We start from the raw sequence: 19,204 nt of genomic DNA on the forward strand, positions 1-19,204 counted from the left end.
ACCCAAATTTCACTCTACTATTTCCATCTTTTTTTCTCTCTCTCGGGTTTTTAATCCATCGGGTCCCACAACCTTGTTCTGAGTCCAGAGGATAGTAGATCAGCTCTAGTGGTTGTTCGGTTCATGTTCGAGCGGAGATAGACGAGCTTCGGGAGCTTCAAAGGTATTATTTCAAAATAACCCTAATTAATTCATTTGGGTTGCATATTTAATTTGGGAAATTAGAGTAAAATTGATTCTCATTTTCGCTGCGCATGCCGCTTTTTCCATCAAGCTCCACCACCCTTCCATGGCACCAGCAGCAGCCTTGACACACATCCACTGGAAGCAAGACATTGCTTCCAGCAGCCTTGACACACATCAATGCATACCCTTAAGACATGCATCCCATATTGCGTTCACCTAATTTTAGTCATCAACTCTTTGACGACTTGGTAATTAATTTTTGGTCACCAGAGACCCTTACAAATTAACTTAGTAAATGTAAAAGAAAGCTTAAACAGAGGCAATCATTCTGAAACATCCATCAATTCACATCCACAACTATATCTAACATTTAAACGCATTGTAAAAGGCTTAAAACCCACCAAGACTGTAAATATAAATCAATACATCCATTTAATTTGGAATATCAGAACAACCTGGCTCTGATACTAATTGAAGAAACTCTAAATGTAAAGAACCAGTAAGCGGAAGCAGATTGTTGCAAATCCCATTGTGAAAGAACATGAACATTTACAATCAAACAGGACAGTTATGAATCGGTTCTAAATTACAACATACTTCACAGTTAAATACAAAAGGATCGAGTAAGACAATACCTTTGAAGATCTATTTTCTTCACGTATTCCCTCGATCAAACTCGAACGCGTTGATCAGCACGAACGCAATGAGCAAACCAGTAAACAGCACGAATTGGAAAATCCTTGATGACAATCGAGTAAAACTCGATCCTCGACCCTCGAACGGAAGACGACACTACCACAAAGGCTGCCTTGGGCCAGCGATAATGAGCTACCAATGGGATCTTATGGACCTGTAGCTTAAAGCTCCAACGATATGTGAATAATTGACTAAACTCTTTAATCATTATATGCACTATCCGTTAACTACCGAGCACTCCATTAAAGACCGAAAACTGCATTCTTCGCACTACAGATATATTTCTGTGTCCATCGGATATAACCAATCAATAGTACGACGACCTTTCACAAATCTCTCGTAAGTACAGCTAGGCCAATCTACTGTTTTGCCCCTATAGTTACATCTAACTCCTTAAGTACCACTGGTCCCTCTAATGAACAATACATCATAGTCTCACTATAACTAAACTCATCTCGAGCCAAGAGAAAGTGTGGTGCCACATTGTTCAAGCCTCGAAATTAGCCCTTAAAGGAGTAATTTATTTACTTACCCTACTTTGGGGAAGGAGTGAATTCCATCTTGTATAGTTGAGTTCCCAGCTCCCCAATCAGACGAATCCCCAAAGTGGTAAGTTTCAGTCGACAATCTGGCCACTCGCACCCATGCAAATCAAATAACCGCCCTCATAGGCAAGAGTTGACAACTCACTCAAGATTAAGGTCATGTTACCTATGGTCATCCTAGTAAAATTAAAGTCTCTGTCACGAATGGCATTATATAACGAGACTAAACATTTCGTAATCTGGTCTTATGCAAACTCCTTTGTATAGAGTATCCCCACTCACATGTCTAATACATAAATGATCAGGATCAGATCATTTGTAGCACTTTACAACGTTTGTAACACCTATAAAGCGAGCCACACTTGTAGTGTCACTAGGATAAGGTGTTCCTCCTTTATCCATATACTACAGACCATTTAGGTTATCACTTTAAAGCACGATCCACTTGTATGTCTCCACATCACCAAATGTTTGTTCATATAGATGTTTACAAACTATAGGACCCTACAAGATTTAAGATATCAACCCCAACACCACATACAATACGAGAAAAGCTACTGAGCTGTTGATAATTTTCTTGTAAACACAAGGCTCATCAACATTCTAATCAAAGCCACAAGATTTGATCGCATCATCAAATCTTATATTCCAAGATTGAGATGCTTATTTCAGTCCATAAATGGATTGATTAAGCTTTTAAACCTTTTGCTCTTGATCTTGTTCAATGAATCCTTCATTTTTTATTCTTGTAGATGGTCTCTTCAAGATTACCATTCAAAAAAGCAGTCTTGATGTCCATTTATCATATTTCATAGTCATAATATGTTGCTATGGACAAGAGAATCCTGATAAACTACATGACAACAGGTGAGAAAGTTTCTTCATAGTCCACTCCCTTAATTGGGGTATAACCCTTTTCCACAAGCCTAGCTTTAAAGGTCAGTACCTTTCCATTTACGGACTCCATTTCCTGATTCATGGCTTTAATCCATTTATCCTTGTCAACATCTTCCATTGCTTGTTTATAAGACAATGGATCCTCAACTCCATCATCAGTTTTGATGTTTTGGGCTTCTATTAAACCCATGTAGTGTACAAGTAGGTTCATAACCCTCCCACTACATCGAGGCAATCTCAACTATTGAGATGGATGACTACATAAACTGACATCAATAACTCTTGTTGAAGTATCGACCCCTTCAACAACTCTTGCTAAAGTCTCAGTAGATTCATTAGAAATTTCACTTAAAAAAATTTTGCTTCATGGCTTATGATCCCTCATGTGGTCTTCTTCCAAGAAGGTAGCATTTGTCGATACAAACACTTTATTCTCACTTGGATCATAGAAGTATTCACCTCTCGTTTCCTTGGGGTAGCCTACAAATAGGTATACTTTTGAACGAGGTTCCAACTTTTTGGGGTTTGTCAATAACACATGGGCTGGACATCCCCAAATTCTGAAGTGGCGTAAACTACCTTTGCGACCTCTCTATAACTCAAAAGGTGTTTCAAAAACACTATTTGAGGGTATGATGTTGAAAATATAAACTGCAATCTCTACTGTATATCCCCAAAACGAGCCTGGAAGATGAACATAGCTCATCATAGACCGAACCATGTTTAATAGGGTTCTGTTTCTCCTTTCTGATACACCATTCTATTGAGGTGTACCTGGGGCTGAGAGTTGGAACGTGATTCCACGTTCTATCATATAGTTTTGGAATCTTAAGTCCATATACTCTCCACCACGATCAAATTGTAGTGTTTTTATCTTTTTACCTAACAGTTCTCAACTTCAATCTTGTACTTCTTGAACTTTTCAAGAGCTTCAAACTTATATCGCATTACGTATAGATACCTAGATCTAGAATAATCATCTATGAAAGAGATGAAATTATTCATACCCTCCTCATACTCTTACATTCATAGGACCACACAGGTCTGAATGTATAAACTCCAAGGTCTCTTTGACTCTATAACCTTTTCCAGTAAAAGATTGTTTGGTCATTTTGCCTTCAAGGCATGACTCACATACTGGTAAAGATTTTTCTTCTAAACCATTTAGAAGTCCACTTTTCGCCAACCTCTCAATTCTATTGAGATTGATATGTCCTAACCTTAGATGCCAAAGATGAATATTTTCTTTTGAGAGAAATTCTTGATCTCCATAAAGTTATTGTTGTTTTGAACATTTCAATATTGAGTATGGCTTTTATAACTAACAACCTTAGTACATATAAGTTATTTTCCATTGAACCAAAACCTAATTCCACTCCATTCATAAAAATAAACACTTCATTCTCAGAGAAGGATATGAAATATCTTTGTTCAATTAGACAGAAACAGAAATTAGGTTCCTTTTGATATGAGGAACTACATATATGCCATCTAATTACATATATCGTTTCTTGTCCAAAGTTAACTTAAGCTTGCCTAAAGCAACAACTAAAAAGGTCTCACCAGTACCGACTTTAAGAGTCATCTCTCCAGCTTCCAACTATTTCCAGGAATTAAATCCTGGATAGGAAGAACACACATGGTTAGTAACTCCCGAATCAACTATCCATGTAGAATCATCATTCTCTACTAAGCAAGTCTCCAAAACAAACAAATCAGATTTATTTTCTTTGAAGTTCTTCCTTTTCTGGAGAGTAGTGGGATCAGTTTCACAAGCCAAGTCATAAACTCCAAGTTTCATCTCAGTGGACAATCCTCATCGATGAACTTCATCAGAGTTGGCAACAATTGCCTTCTCTATTAGTCCCTTGGAATTTAATATAGACTGGAGATTATCTTAGGAACTGACACTACTAGTTTCATTGTCATCAATCCCGTTTTGTTTGAATCATGAGAACTTTCATTCAAACAATTCTCGCATTGATGACATGATCTCATGTGCAATGACCATGTTCTCAAACTTTTTGGACAATGCATCAAGTATACTTGCCAAAATGTGAACTCGTGCATTAGAATTAACCTTCGTCCATACCTCATATGCATCATGAACATTTCGTTGTCCATCAAGGGGTGGGACTTGAGCACAATCCTCGTCATGACAATTTCGAGGTCGTTTACCACGAAAAATGTTTTAATGGATTCTTTCCACGTTGTGTAATTGAAATCGATCAAATTAGAAAAGGCAACTAACGGAAAAACACTATTTGACATATTTGTTGGAAAATAAACACATTGATCTACAATAGATTTTAGCATAACTCTTAAAAAATCCAATAAATTTTAACAAAATTTTAATGAACCCCATTTAACATCTAATTTTGCAATGACGCTCTAGTGATTTAGTACAAAAACCACCGAAGGGTAGTCAGCTGTCCCTTCAATGAATTGAGACACTCTCAACCAATCTACACTAGAATAACTCTTATTCCTATAATAATCAGTTGTCATTTATTTGGTCAGGAAATCATTAACTTGCTTAATAATTTTCCATAAGTGTGGCCCTCTATTTTAGACCCCAATGAACCAACTGAAGAGAAAAACCGATTGGGGAAAAAACTAAAGCGATCCTGTCTATTTTTAGAGTTTGCCTTGATATTGACCTACTGCACAAACCATCCGAATAGGGATGCCAGGCCGTTCAAGAAGATATCACAATGAAAACCTATGAAAGAGACCGTAAGACATGTTGACAACATCCCTCTCTTACTTACTATAAATACTCTCTCCATTCACCTTTACATTGACTCATGAAAACACCATCCAAAGGGGGATGCTCCCAGGGTGCCTCAAGGTCAAGCATGAGTCTCACGGTGTGAATATTAAGAGAGAAAAATGAGTAGAAAAAAAATGACGTATTATATACGTCTTTTCCCCCCACTGAGTATTTTAACAACCTAGGGTTTAATTTTATTAAGAAAAATACGGCTAATTATTTTTACTAAGTAATTATTTAAGTTTGCCCAAAAGTAATACTTACATTGGAAAGTAAAACAATTTTGATTAATATTCATTAAACACTTGAACAAATGCTAATCTATAATTTCATGCTTGCAGCAAATCTATCTAATTCACCTTTCCAGATAAGTTCTCAGGTAAGGGTGTGAAGTTTCCGTCATCTTAAGTACCCCAGCCTAGACAGAACCCACCTTAGACAAAAAGTCGCTTATAGATATGTTTTCTACAAATTTAATCTTTCATTGAAATCAATTTAATCCTACTAAACCGATTAAAAAAGATTAATCTAATTTCTAATCTCATTAGAGATTTGTGAACTTAGGTCTATCTCAATCATATTTTAAAAGAATTTTAAAAAAATGATTATAACCTAAGGTTTTCATGCAACTCTTAATTATTGATTTTTAATTCTAATTTCATTTAGTTATAATGATTATAAACAAATGAAACAATTAAATCATCATTGCATGTTCGACATACTTTAGTTAATCATAACATTTATAAATTAACATAAGGTAACATCATGCTTCATGCAATCTCCATTCATTACTAATATATATAACGATTATATAACTAGGTAATGAATCATACTATAACATACTATCCATACATACATTCAATCATATATTATAACAATTATAATATAAATGATGTATGGATATGTTTTAATGCATGCACACATATACTTTAACATTTATACTATATGACGCATGAGCATGCTTTATAAACTAAATCATGCACATACATATATTATAACACTTATAATATAAAATGATGCATGAATATAAATGTATAACCCATGGTGGGTTTTAAAACTATATGACATACAATATGACATATAATATAGAACATACATCATATGTATATTTAAAATAAATAGTTAATGGACCGAGATAAGACACCTTAAAGAAAAAGTTAAAAGGTTACTAGCATAAGAGTCATCCGCTTCAAAACAGGTAAACTAGAGTTTGAACCACCCTTCTGTTGAAAAGTTTGTCATTATTAAACATTACTTGTGGTATTTAGTGTGACTTTTGGGTTTTGTGACTTTTAATTTTTTGTAACCAATAGTGATTTTTGAGTTATAAGAGTTATGTGAGTTATGAGCATTTGATGACATTTATAGCATTAAACCATTGGCATTCCTATGGTTATGTTTGTAAGCCTATATAAAGGCATGCTTAGTTGAATGGAAAATATATCTCTCATTTTTCATATTTTTCCTCCACGTTTTTTTTCTAACATAGTGATATCAGAGCTAGTAGAAAATATTGAGAGAAAAATAGCCAACGGTGGGATAGATTCACTTCATCTACCAATGCTTACCTAGCTCAACTATGACAATTGGAGCAGCAAGATAAAAGCATTACTAGGAGCACAAGACGTGTGGGAGATCGTGGAGAACGGTTTCCAAGAGGCAAAAGCTGAAGCTGATCAAGCGCAAAGAGATGCATTAAAGAAGACAAGAAAGAAGGACAAGAAGGCCCTTTATATCTTGTATCAATCGGTGGACGAAGATACGTTTGAGACCATCGCCAATGCGGAGACGTCAAAGGCGGCATGGGACAAGCTCCAATCAACTCATAGAGGAGTCGATCGTGTGAAAAAGGTACGATTGCAAACCTTATGTTGTGAGTTTGAATCTTTACAAATGAAGGAGACGAAAGTGATAGCGGAATATCACACAAAAGTAATGGCTGTCATCAACCAATTGAACAGAAGGGTGAAGAAATCACCAATGTTCGTGTGATGGAGAAGGTTCTACGAAGCCTAAATACAAAGTTCGAGATTATCGCCACAAAAATCGAGGAGACACAGGATCTCGAGAACATGACAATTGAACAATTTATAGGCTCGTTACAAGCCTATGAGGAGAAAAAGAAAAAGAGGATGGAGCAAACAGAGACCGTTGAACAACTTCTCTGTTAGAGAAAAAAAACGTAGAGGACAAATATGAAAAATGAGGGATATCTTTTCCATTCAACTAAGAATGCCTTTATATAGGCTTACAAACATAACCATAAGAATGTCAATGGTTTAAAGCTATAAATGTCATCAAATGCTCATAACTCATATAACTCCTATGACTCAAAAATCACTATTGGTTTCAAAAAACTAAAAGTCACAAAACCCAAAAGTCACACTAAATGCCACAAATAAAGTTCAATAATGACAACCCTTTAAACTTGATTTGTTACACCAAGTAAACTCCTCATTTTGATAAAAGTCTCCAACTTGAGGGGCTTTGTGAAAATGTCCGCCGCTTGGTCTTTTGACTTGATATATTTGAGTTCCACTTTTTTCTTCGTAATGCAATCCCGAATGTAGTGAGATCGGGTATCAATGTGCTTGCTCCTCCCATGAAATATCGATTTTTTTGCTAAGACAATGGCCGATTTGTTGTCAACAAAAATCTCCATTGGACCTTCCATTTGAAACTTCAACTCATTCACTAAGTTTCTTAGCCAAATTGCATGACATAGACATGAAGTTGCTGCGATGTACTCTGCCTCGGATGTTGATAATGTGACTAAGGGTTGCTTTTTTGACATCCATGTGAATGCCATTTCACCAATAAAAAACACAAACCCCGTAGTGCTCTTTTGATCATCCAAATCACTATTCCAATCACTATCACAATAACCAACAATATCAAAATTGCTAGAAGAGATATAGGAAAGACCATACCCAATCGTCCCTTTGATGTAGCGAAGTATCCTTTTTGCCATTTTGCAATGTGTTTCTGTCAGTTCCTCCATAAATCGACTAATAATTCCAACCGAATAAAGAATATCTGATCTTGTACATGTCAAGTATCTCAAACTTCCAACCAAGCTTTTGAAATATGTAGAATTTACCTTCTCTCCTCCATCTTGCTGGGTGATTTTGACTCCACATTCCATCGATGTTCCAACTGGATTAGCATCATTCATATTGAACTTTTTGAGCACTTCTTTAGCATAGCCCTATTGGGATATAAAAATCCCATCTTCACCTTGTTTGACCTCGATCCCAAGATAATAACTCATGAGACAAATGTCCGTCATTTCAAACTCCTTTGCCATCTCTCTTTTGAACTCATCAAACATGCTAGGATTGTTTCCGGTAAATACTAAATCATCAACATATAAACAAATGATTAGTATGCTTTCACCTTGCATTTTGATGTAGAGGCCATACTCATAAGGACACTTCATATACTTCTTCTCTTGAAAGTACTTGTCAATCTTCGAATTCCATGCTCTTGGTGCTTGCTTTAAACCATAAAGTTCCTTTTTCAATCAAAGCACTTTATCTTCTTCACCCTTGACTTCATAACCCAATGGTTGTTCCACATAGACCTCTTCCTCAAGAATTCCATTCAAGAATGCCGATTTGACATCCATTTGATGTATCTCCCAATGATTATGGGCTGCCAAAGCAATACTCAAACGAATAGTTTCAAGGCGAACATTAGGGGCAAATACCTCATCATAGTCGATGCCATGTTGTTGGCTATACCCTTTCACCACTAGTCTCGCCTTGAATCTCTCAACATCACCATTGACTTTTCTCTTTGTCTTGTATACCCACTTCACTCCAATCGGTTTGTGCCCTTTTGGAAGCTTGGTCAACTCCCATGTGTCATTTTTCTCTATCACTCAAATTTCTTCATCCATTGCATCCTTCCATTTCTTGTTTGCAATGGTTTCTTGGAAACTAATAGGCTCACAATAACCAAAAAGACAATAGAGAATTATGTCATTTTGATTTTCATTTACCTCAATAAGTCCCGTAGACTTCGAGTTTCTCTTAGGCCAATTTCATTCTCCAAATCGCTGGATGAACCTTCGAATGATGATCGATTGGTCGAATGAGGTGGCACTGGAATGGGCAAACCTTCACCCATTTCATCCCTGGTCGGCTCATTTTCATCGCCTTCTTCAAAATATGGAAGGAAATCATACTTCTCCTCTTGTATATTCCAATCCCAAGAGGCTTCCTCATAAAAAACATCATGACTAATAATTACCTTCCCATTCAAAGGATTGTAAAGACGATAACCCTTTGAACTTTTATCATAGCCGATGAAGATGAGTTTCTTGCTTCGATCATCGAGCTTGGTCCTTTTTTCTTCCGACACATGAGCATATGCAATACTCCCAAACACCTTGAAGTGACCAATTCGAGGCTTTCTTCTGTTCTATGCTTCTTGAGGCGTCTTGTCAAGCATACTTTTGGTTGGTGCTCGATTTTCCAAATAAACTGCACAAGCTATGGCCTCCACCCAAAATTCCCTCAACATCTTCTTTGTCTTTAGCATGCTTCTTGCCATGTTCAAGATTGTCCGATTCTTCCTCTCCACCACCCATTTAGTTGCGGTGTCCTTGGGACTGTTAACGGACGTCGGATGCCTTTTTCATCACAAAATTGTTTGAACTCATTTGATGTGAATTCACCACCTCAATCGGTTCTCATGGCCTTAATTGTAAGGTTGCTTTCATTCTCCACACGTACCTTAAATCTCTTGAAGATTTCAAATACTTCTGATTTTTTCTTCAAAAAGTACACCCATGTTTTTCTAGAAAAATCTTCAATAAAAAGAAGGAAATATTTACTTTTACCATGAGACTCTGGTTAGATCATTCCACACACATCGGCATGGATGAGTTCTAAAGGCTTCTTTGCTCTTGTCATAGACTCCTTTGGAAAACTACTTCGATGATGTTTGCCAAGCAAACGGCCTTCACACACTTGGTTTGGCTTGTGGTAAACCTTGCACTATCTTCTTCTTCGACAAATCTTCTAGACTTCCAAAATTAAGGTGCCCGAACTGTAGATGCCATAGCCAAGCGAGATATTCATAACACGTCTTCAAGCATTTTGGAACATCATTTCATATATTCAAAGGAAACATTCGGTTTTTGGTCATGGAGACTTTAGCAATAAGTCTCTCATGATTATCCCTCAAATACAAACAATTGTTTTTCATTTGAACTTCAAAACCTTTCTCTAACAAGTTTCCTATACTCAATATATTATTTTTTACATTGGAAATGTAATAAACATTTGTGATATATTGATTTTCTCCATTTTTTAACCAAATGAGAATTTTACCTATTCCTTTGATGGCGGCCAAAGAATTATCTCCAAAGGCAATATTACCTTTCTCCATCTCGTTCAACTCCACATACATCTCGCATTTTCCACACATGTGATTCGAGGCTCCTGTGTCAAGGTACCACATACTATCTTGACTTTCTTCTTCTCCCTTTGAAACCATAAATAAGGTTCTATTCTTCTCTGCATAACTGGATTGCCTTTGATGGGCTTTTGATGTGCTAGCGGTTGATCGGTCCTGATGCTTTCGATCAATCGACTCTGTTTGAGATGAGTAACACTCATTCACATAATGTCCTTATTTGTTACAATTATGACATTTTACCTGAGATTTATCTCTCCCGAACCTTCCACCACATCTTCCACGACCTCGACCTCGACCTCCTCTTCCTCTTGAGGATTCAGACAAGTTTTGAGAAACATCAGTGTTGGCTTCACCTCTTCCACCATGGCCTTGACCACCATGGCCTTGACCACCACGACCTCTTCCACGTCCACGACTATGGAGTCAAAATCAAGGAGGAGAATAGTCGGGGACATTCACAACCTCTTCCACATCCATGACCATGGCCTCAACAACTTCTCCAACTCAAAATCAAGGAGTAGAATAGTCGTGGACGTAGAAGAGGTCGTGGTGGTCGAGGCCATGGTGGAAAAATCAGAAGTATTTGAAAAACATGGGTGTACTTTTTGAAGGAAAAATCAGAAGTATTTGAAATCTTCAAGAGATTTAAGACACGTGTGGAGAATGAAAGCAACCTTATAATCAAGGCCATGAGAACCGATCGAGGTGGTAAATTCACATCAAATGAGTTTAAACAATTTTGTGATGAAAAAGGCATCCGACATCCGTTAACAGTCCCAAGGACACCGCAAAAAAAATGGCATGGTGGAGAGGAAGAATTGGACAATCTTGAACATGGCAAGAAGCATGCTAAAGACAAAGAAGATGCGGAGGAAATTTTGGGCTCGTGCAATTTATTTGAAAAATCGAGCACCAGCCAAAAGTGTGCTTGACAAGACGCCTCAAGAAGCATAGAACAGAAGAAAGCCCGAGATTGGTCACTTCAAGGTGTTTGGAAGTATTGTATATGCTCATATGTCGGAAGAAAAAAGGACCAACCTCGATGATCAAAGCGAGAAACACATCTTCATCGGCTATGATGCAAGTTCAAAGGGTTATCGTCTTTAAAATCCTTTGAATGGGAAGGTAATTATTAGTCGTGATGTTGTTTTTGATGAGAAAGCCTCTTGGAATTGGAATATACAAGAGGAGTATGATTTCCTTCCATATTTTGAAGAAGACGATGAAAATGAGCCGACCATGGATGAAATGGGTGAAGGTTTGCCCATTATAGTGCCATCTCATTCGACCGATCGATCATCATCTAAAGGTTCATCCAGTAATTCGGAGAACGAAATTTGCCCAAGAGGATCTCAAAGTCTACAGGAACTTAATGAGGTAAATGAAAATCAAAATGACATAATTCTCTATTGTCTTTTTTGTGATAGTGAGTCTATTAGTTTCCAAGAAGCCACCGCAAGCAAGAAATGGAAGGATGCAATGGATGAAGAAATTCGAGCGATGGAGAAAAATGACACATGGGAGTTGACCAAGCTTCCAAAAGGGCACAGACCAATCGGAGTGAAGTGGGTATACAAGACAAAGAGAAAAGTCAATGGCGATGTTGAGAGGCACAAAGCGAGACTAGTGGTGAAAGGGTATAGCCAACAACATGGCATCGACTATGATGAGGTATTTGCCCCTGTTGTTCGCCTTGAAACTATTTGTTTGATTATTGCTTTGGCAACCCATAATCATTGGAAGATACATCAAATGGATGTCAAATCGGCATTTTTTAACGGAATTCTTGAGGAAGAGGTCTATGTGGAATAACCATTGGGTTCTTGCTTACTTCGCTAGCAAGGTCTTCCCGATTGTCATCAAACAAAAAAGGGTTGGACCAGACCAACTAAGAGATGGGCAGTGAGTTCCGATGAAGAGTCGTAAGTCAAAGAGTCTGAAATTATGAAGTCAAAGGTGAAGAAGATAACGTGCTTCGATTGAAGAATGAACTTTATGGTTTAAAGCAAGCACCAAGAGCATGGAATTCGAAGATTGACAAGTACTTTCAAGAGAATAAATATATGAAGTGTCCTTATGAACAGACCTTCTACATCAAAATGCAAGGTGAAAGCATATTAATCATTTGTTTATATGTTGATGATTTAGTAGTTACTGGAAACAATCCTAGCATGTTTGATGAGTTCAAAAGAGATATGGCACAGGAGTTTGAAATGACGGGCATTGGTCTCATGAGTTACTATCTTGGGATCGAGGTCAAACAAGCTGAAGATGGGATTTTTATATCCTAAAAGAAGTGCTCAAAAAGTTCAATAAGAATGATGTTAATCCAGTTGGAATACTGATGGAATGTGGAGTCAAAATTACCAAGCAAGATTGAGAAGAGAAGGTAAATTCTACATATTTCAAAAGCTTTGTTGAAAGTTTGAGATACTTGACATGTATAAGACCGGATATTCTTTATTCGGTTGGAATTATTAGTCGATTTATGGAGGAACCAACAACAACACATTGCAAAATGGAGAAAAGATACTTCGCTACATCAAAGGAACGATTAGGTATGATCTTTCTTATGTCTCTTCTGGCAATTTTGATATTATTGGTCATTGTGATAGTGATTAGAGTAGTGATTTGGATGATCGAAAGAGCACTATAGGGTTTGTGTTTTTTATTAGTGAAATGGCATTCACATGGATGTCAAAAAAGCAACCCATAGTCACATTATCAACATCCGAGGCAGAGTACGTCGCAGCAACTTCATGTCTATGTCATGCAATTTGGCTAAGAAACTTAATGAATGAGTTGAAGTTTCAAATGGAAGGTCCCAAAAATCCGGTATTTCATGGGAGGAGCAAGCACATTGATACACGATTTAACTACATTCGGGCTGTCTCTTATAAACATCTAGATGTGTATAAGAGACAGACTCAAATATATCAAGTCACAAGACCAAACATTCGGGATTGTATTACGAAGAAAGAAGTGCAACTCAAATATATCAAGTCACAAGACCAAGCGGCGGACATTTTCACGAGGAGATTACTTGGTGTAACAAATCAAGTTTAGGGGGTGTTGAAAAGTTTGTCATTATTAAACTTTATTTGTGGCATTTAGTGTGACTTTTGGGTTTAGTGACTTTTACTTTTTTGTAACCAATAGTGATTTTTGAGTTATAGGAGTTATGTGAGTTATGAGCATTTGATGATATTTATAGCTTTAAACCATTGGCATTCCTATGGTTATGTTTGTAAGCCTATATAAAGACATGCTTAGTTGAATGAAAAATATATCTCTCATTTTTCATATTTGTCCTCCACGTTTTTTTTTTCTAACAGATAAAACACCTTAAATAAAAAGTTAAAAGGCTACTAGCATAAGAGTCATCCACTGAACTAGGCCTTGAACCGCCCTTCAACAAACTCTCTGCAGTGATTGTGTAGCAAACTTGTTGTGCAATCTTGTAGCAAATGCTACACGATCATGTAGCATTTGCTACATGATCGTTATTATAAGCTTAAAAGTGAGAGAACAAGGCCAGCTTCGAGAGTGAAGATTTAAACAATAAAAAAACATTAAACATAGAAATCAGATATTAAACATAGTAGTATGAGAATACTTATATAAAGCCATCACCATGTGAGTGAGGATCAGAAACCAGCAGCAGTAGCAGCAAGATGAAGAGCAAGAGGCGTCACTTTCCTTCTGAAAAATAAATGAACATTTGTGGTTGAACAACTCAATGACCAATGCTAAAGAAGTAATAAAGGGGTTGGTTAATAAAATAACATGAGAAGGAGGCTACTTGTGCAATCGATCACTTGTAGTTTTATTATTATTATTTGGCCTTGATAGAAGTTCAAAAGATTCACAAACAATAGTAGATAGATATTTCCAACAAACTTATGATGGGAAAGATAAATTTGAAGACTAGGTAGGAGAACATGAGTTAATATATACGAGGAGTATGAGATAGACAGGGAAGGGCGTGTTGAAGTTGAAGAATAAAGATTTAAAACCTAAGAAAACAGTTAACATATAGGCGTTTAATAATATATATGTCATATCACCTTGTGGGTGAAGATCAAAAATCCAAGTTATGGGGTTAACGTCTCAATGGCCAATGATGCTTACAAGTAGTAAAAGGGATTGGTTAATCAAATAACATAGAAAACCAATGATAATTACCAGTTGTATATCTGCAGAATTCAGTAGTAATATTGTTTTCCCCAATTCCGTACAGAACTTTGGCCTGAAGGGAAGTGGTTGGGTAATCAGAAGGCATCCCCTGAGGCCTAACCTTGAGAGTGAGATAGAACATACAACCACACACAACCTGACTGCAAGCCTTTTCAATCTCCACAAACTCAAAGTCGGTACCCTTTCAAAATCTGTAAGATTAGATTAGAGAGATGGAGTACACATTCTGAGAGTTGAAATCTTTGATGCCAACTTCAGCACATTCTCGAAGATAATCGCTAGATAGGCAGCGTCTGGAAACCCGTTCAAGTCCACCACACATACCATTATCAGGAAGTGAAGGAATATCGAACCCCTGCCCCCATTATTAATTATTAGTAGTATTCCCAAAAAATCCCAATCCCAGAATTTAAAATAAAAATGATGACCTCACTTTCACCTTCCCAGGGTTCATCGTCGTCCTCGAACTCTAACGTAGTTTCAGACTCCCAGTTAGGGTCATCCGGGATTCGTCTGATGGATGAAACTCCGAGATAGGCAGGCGGCAGGGTTTGAAAGACGACGAAGAAGCAGCCATCGTCAATACAAACGATTTCACCTAATTCAAACCAACAACTCACAAACAAACATCAAAACCCTAAAAACCCTAACTCAGAAAAACAAATACAGAGATTCAAATAAAATCCAAACCCAACATACTGTTGCCAAAAAAATGCAGAGAAGAAACGAATAGAACTCACCAATCTTGGAGCCTGGAGAAGCGGGGAACAGGGAAGAGAAAATGGTGCACAGATGCGGCGATGGCAGGGACGGAAGAAGAAATAAAAAGAAAAAAGGTGAGAACTGGAATGGAAGGAAGCATTTTTTTTTCCCTTTTTTATTTATTGCTTTTAACTAAGAATCTCCAAAATGATTTTTTTTCCTTTTTTCTAAATCATAATTCATAATTTATATTTTCCTTTTTCCTTCTTTCTTTGTTTGGCCCCAAATGCTTTTAGGATTACCATTTGCATTGTTTACAACTTCAATTATACGAACTAGAAAGCTTTTGAGATAACATGAAGTAACAATAAAAGACAATGTAGGTAAACTTTTAGATATTGATGCACTTGTGAAAGTTCAGGTATTTATTTAGAATTTTCGGGTCTTGATTAGGTTATGAAGTGAATGGATGAGGAGTTTTTTTTCGACGGAAGATTTCGAAGACTGATGAGGAGATGTTTTGTAAATGTATATCTGCATTTGTCATTTTTTCTAGAGTAAACGGTCACACTTGCATTTTGCAAACCCTAAATTTTATGTTTGACAAGAATTAAACAGGTTAATCTTCTCACACTTTTTCATTCTCTCTTTATTTTTTTGGATAATATGGAGATCGAAGAATCTAATATCTAATCTTGAGGCTGATATTTATAAACTCTATATCAATTGAGTTAGGTTCATTTTGACATATTAAATTATTACTATTTGAATTAATCTTTCAAAAGCAGATACATAAAGCCACAAGATCCAATTAATTTTTAAGTAAACCCTAAACTAAAGCATATATTTTTTGTTTCATTTATGGATGAAATCTTTTTTCAAACTTCCAAATAGAAAGGGTGAGATTCTCTAGAGCTCTCTTTACGATTTAGTTTACTATTATGGAAAAACTTCAAAAAAAAATTCTCTCTTTCTTGTACCACACACACTACATATCATTAAATTTTAAATGATAGTATAATTTCTTACATGGTATGAAATTGGAAAATTGAGTCTCGAACTTCAAAATTGGTAGTATAATTTCTACATGCAAGTTGAGTTACATCATGTTAAAAAAATAAATTTTATACTTAAACAAGTGTAAAATATATATTTTATTTTGATAGGTCAACTTTAAATTCTATTTTATCATTAAACTTAAGATGTGATATGCAATCAAGATTTCATTCAATGTTTTCAAATTTACTTAAGTCAAATTTTATCATATGAATTATCAAAATAATATTAACGACTTTGTAGTGACTTGTTATATTAATTTTTAAAAATAATTTAACCATAGAGGAGGAAGTTACATTTTTAGCATCTAAATAATCATAATAATAACTAAAATATATAATGTACAATTAATGTTATTGCTTTTTTTTTTTTTTTTTTTGTAAAGGTAGAATTTGAGACTAAATAATTTACATGACTTTCTCCATGTCAACTACATACATTTTGGCATAGAAAACTTGTTGGGATCTTTTAATTATAATTTTTTTCAAGTGAAATCGTCAGGGCTTTGTGTGTTTAATTAGTTTTATTATAAAAAATGGAAAATAATAATAATAATAATAATAATAATAACAACAATCTATCTTATCTAAAAAGGTTATGGGGAGGGGAGATACTATTAGTTTTCTCTTTATCCCTTTTTGTTGATCATACGATTATATGAGGTAATTTCACAACAAATTCGAAATTTATATATATTATCTAATTCTTGTTCATGTTAAATAATAAGACATTCTTTTAAAAACATTTTTGTCTAATTCTACATCACATAACGACAAAATAACAGTTTTTTTAAAAGAAATCATTTTATCTAATTTTGATTAAAAAACTTTTTGTTAAAAAAAAAAATTTTATCTAATAATTTTGATTAAATAAAATATTATTTTATTTTTATTTGATATATGGTTATATCGGTATGGAAGATAATTTTACTTTAATTATGAACATTTGATACACCTAACAACCATCTATTATCTCTGATTTAAAAGTCTTAAATTGTTATTATTTTTAATCATTTTTGGATTTAATTTTAATCTCGTCTTATTATTTTTTTCGTTTGACAACAAATACATTAAGAAATTCAAAATAAAATCATATTAGTATTTGAAATCTAATTTCATTTATAAATAGATAGATTAAAACATAGTATACCATTATGTATCTACTATTCATTTTCTTCTTCTTTTTTTCGTTTTTGTTTTCAATTTTCAATTTTCAATTTTTCATTCTTTTGCTTTAACTTTTTTTAATATAGAATTGTTTTGTAGCTACATGCTCATATTTAGTTTTTTTAATTGTTAACATCATCTGTATTTGCTCTTCCCTTTGAACTTCTAATTTGTATCTATTTAATTTGGATGTTTGATTTGAATTTTTCGCATCAAATTTACGATTATATTTTATATGTGTGTGTTTATTTATTTATTTAAGTATTATACTAAAATAAAATTAAAAACATTTAAAACCTAAAAGGAACAAGAAGGGAGAAAAAACACACACTGAATTGACAGAAAGAAAATAGACTAGTTTACATATATAAAAGACAAATAAAATGATAGAATTAAGTAGCAAGGGCATACGAAGAAAATTAAATGGTTTCATATTTTGGAAGGTTTGATCTCTTTTTCACTCATAAAGGCATCTTTTCATAATATTCTTCTTAATTGCACTTGTTGAAAGGTATGTTGAAAGGTACATTTCTTTGGGAAGGGGAATTCAATGGTTTTGGACTCAAGGACAAAAATAGATAGGTATAATGTAGAAAAAATTATAAATATGAAAGTAATAGATCATTCGATGATAGAAGAGACTATATTATTGGTAAGAGTCTATCATAAATAGAAGTATATGATTGATAGATTTTGCTATTTTTTTAAATGATATTATACACTTACTTATTAACGCTAAGTATTCTATCAACTGCAATTATCTTGGGATTTTATCACAATTATTTTTTCTGTTTTGTACCTTCTTCCATCTCCATCTCCATCTCCATCTATCTTTTATTGAAGTCTAAAAAAAATTGCTTGATAACAATTTAGTTTCGAATTAAATGATTTTTATTTATGCTTCAATTAACATTAACTTTCTCTTCTTAATTTTCTAAACGATAATTTTAGGTTTTATCTTCATTAAAAAAAATTAAATTATTGTTAAAGAATTAAATGGGAAAACAAAGCTGAATATAATAGGTAAATACAGAAAAGTAGAGGGTAAAGTATTTCGAATAGATACATTTTATAAACGTTTGATAACATCTGAATACAATACACAATAATAAAAACTCAAATCAATGGTATGAGAATGGAGTTTGTAGCATCTAAAAATGCCATCACGTATGCAAAAGAAGAGAATTGTGTTGGCCAACGATAGTCGACTATGGGAGGCGGCTGGAATTGGCCGCAATGGTTATCAAGGTGGTGTTCGAAGGTTGGCCGACATACTTCCTGGATTAAACTAAAAAAAAAAAGAGGGGTAACCCATGGGTTTTAATAGCGTTTACTAGTTTTTTTTTTAACAAAATACAAATTTAACGGGATCTGAAAAATTTTAACTAAGTTGACACATTCTTAGCATTCTCATCATATCCCAATCCCAAATAGAATGCATTAATACAAAAAGCAAATTATACAAGAGAGTTAGGAGACTAAAGAAGCTATTGAAGAAGCTAGAGAAAAGCCTTCCAATTTAGCACAATAGATGAAGCATCATAACTAGTAAATAAAGG

The 19,204-nt window shown here is 34.9% G+C and overlaps 1 long non-coding RNA gene across 2 annotated transcripts; it reads right to left on the reverse strand.

The window, feature by feature from the left end:
• Window positions 1-13,492: 13,492 nt before the first annotated feature.
• LOC120080384 lies at window positions 13,493-15,589 on the reverse strand. 2 transcript variants are annotated; one of them, XR_005482501.1, is made up of 4 exons: window positions 15,462-15,589; window positions 15,155-15,319; window positions 14,710-15,076; window positions 13,493-14,226 (listed from the first exon to the last, which is right to left on the reverse strand). It is a non-coding gene; the product is annotated as an uncharacterized LOC120080384 (long non-coding RNA). The 2 variants fall into 2 exon arrangements; XR_005482502.1 differs by having other exon boundaries at window positions 13,495-14,226; window positions 15,161-15,319; window positions 15,462-15,588.
• Between the last annotated feature and the right edge of the window lie 3,615 nt (window positions 15,590-19,204).

Source organism: Benincasa hispida, chromosome 6 (assembly GCF_009727055.1).
Source record: "Benincasa hispida cultivar B227 chromosome 6, ASM972705v1, whole genome shotgun sequence".
NCBI classification, from domain to species: Eukaryota; Viridiplantae; Streptophyta; class Magnoliopsida; order Cucurbitales; family Cucurbitaceae; genus Benincasa; species Benincasa hispida.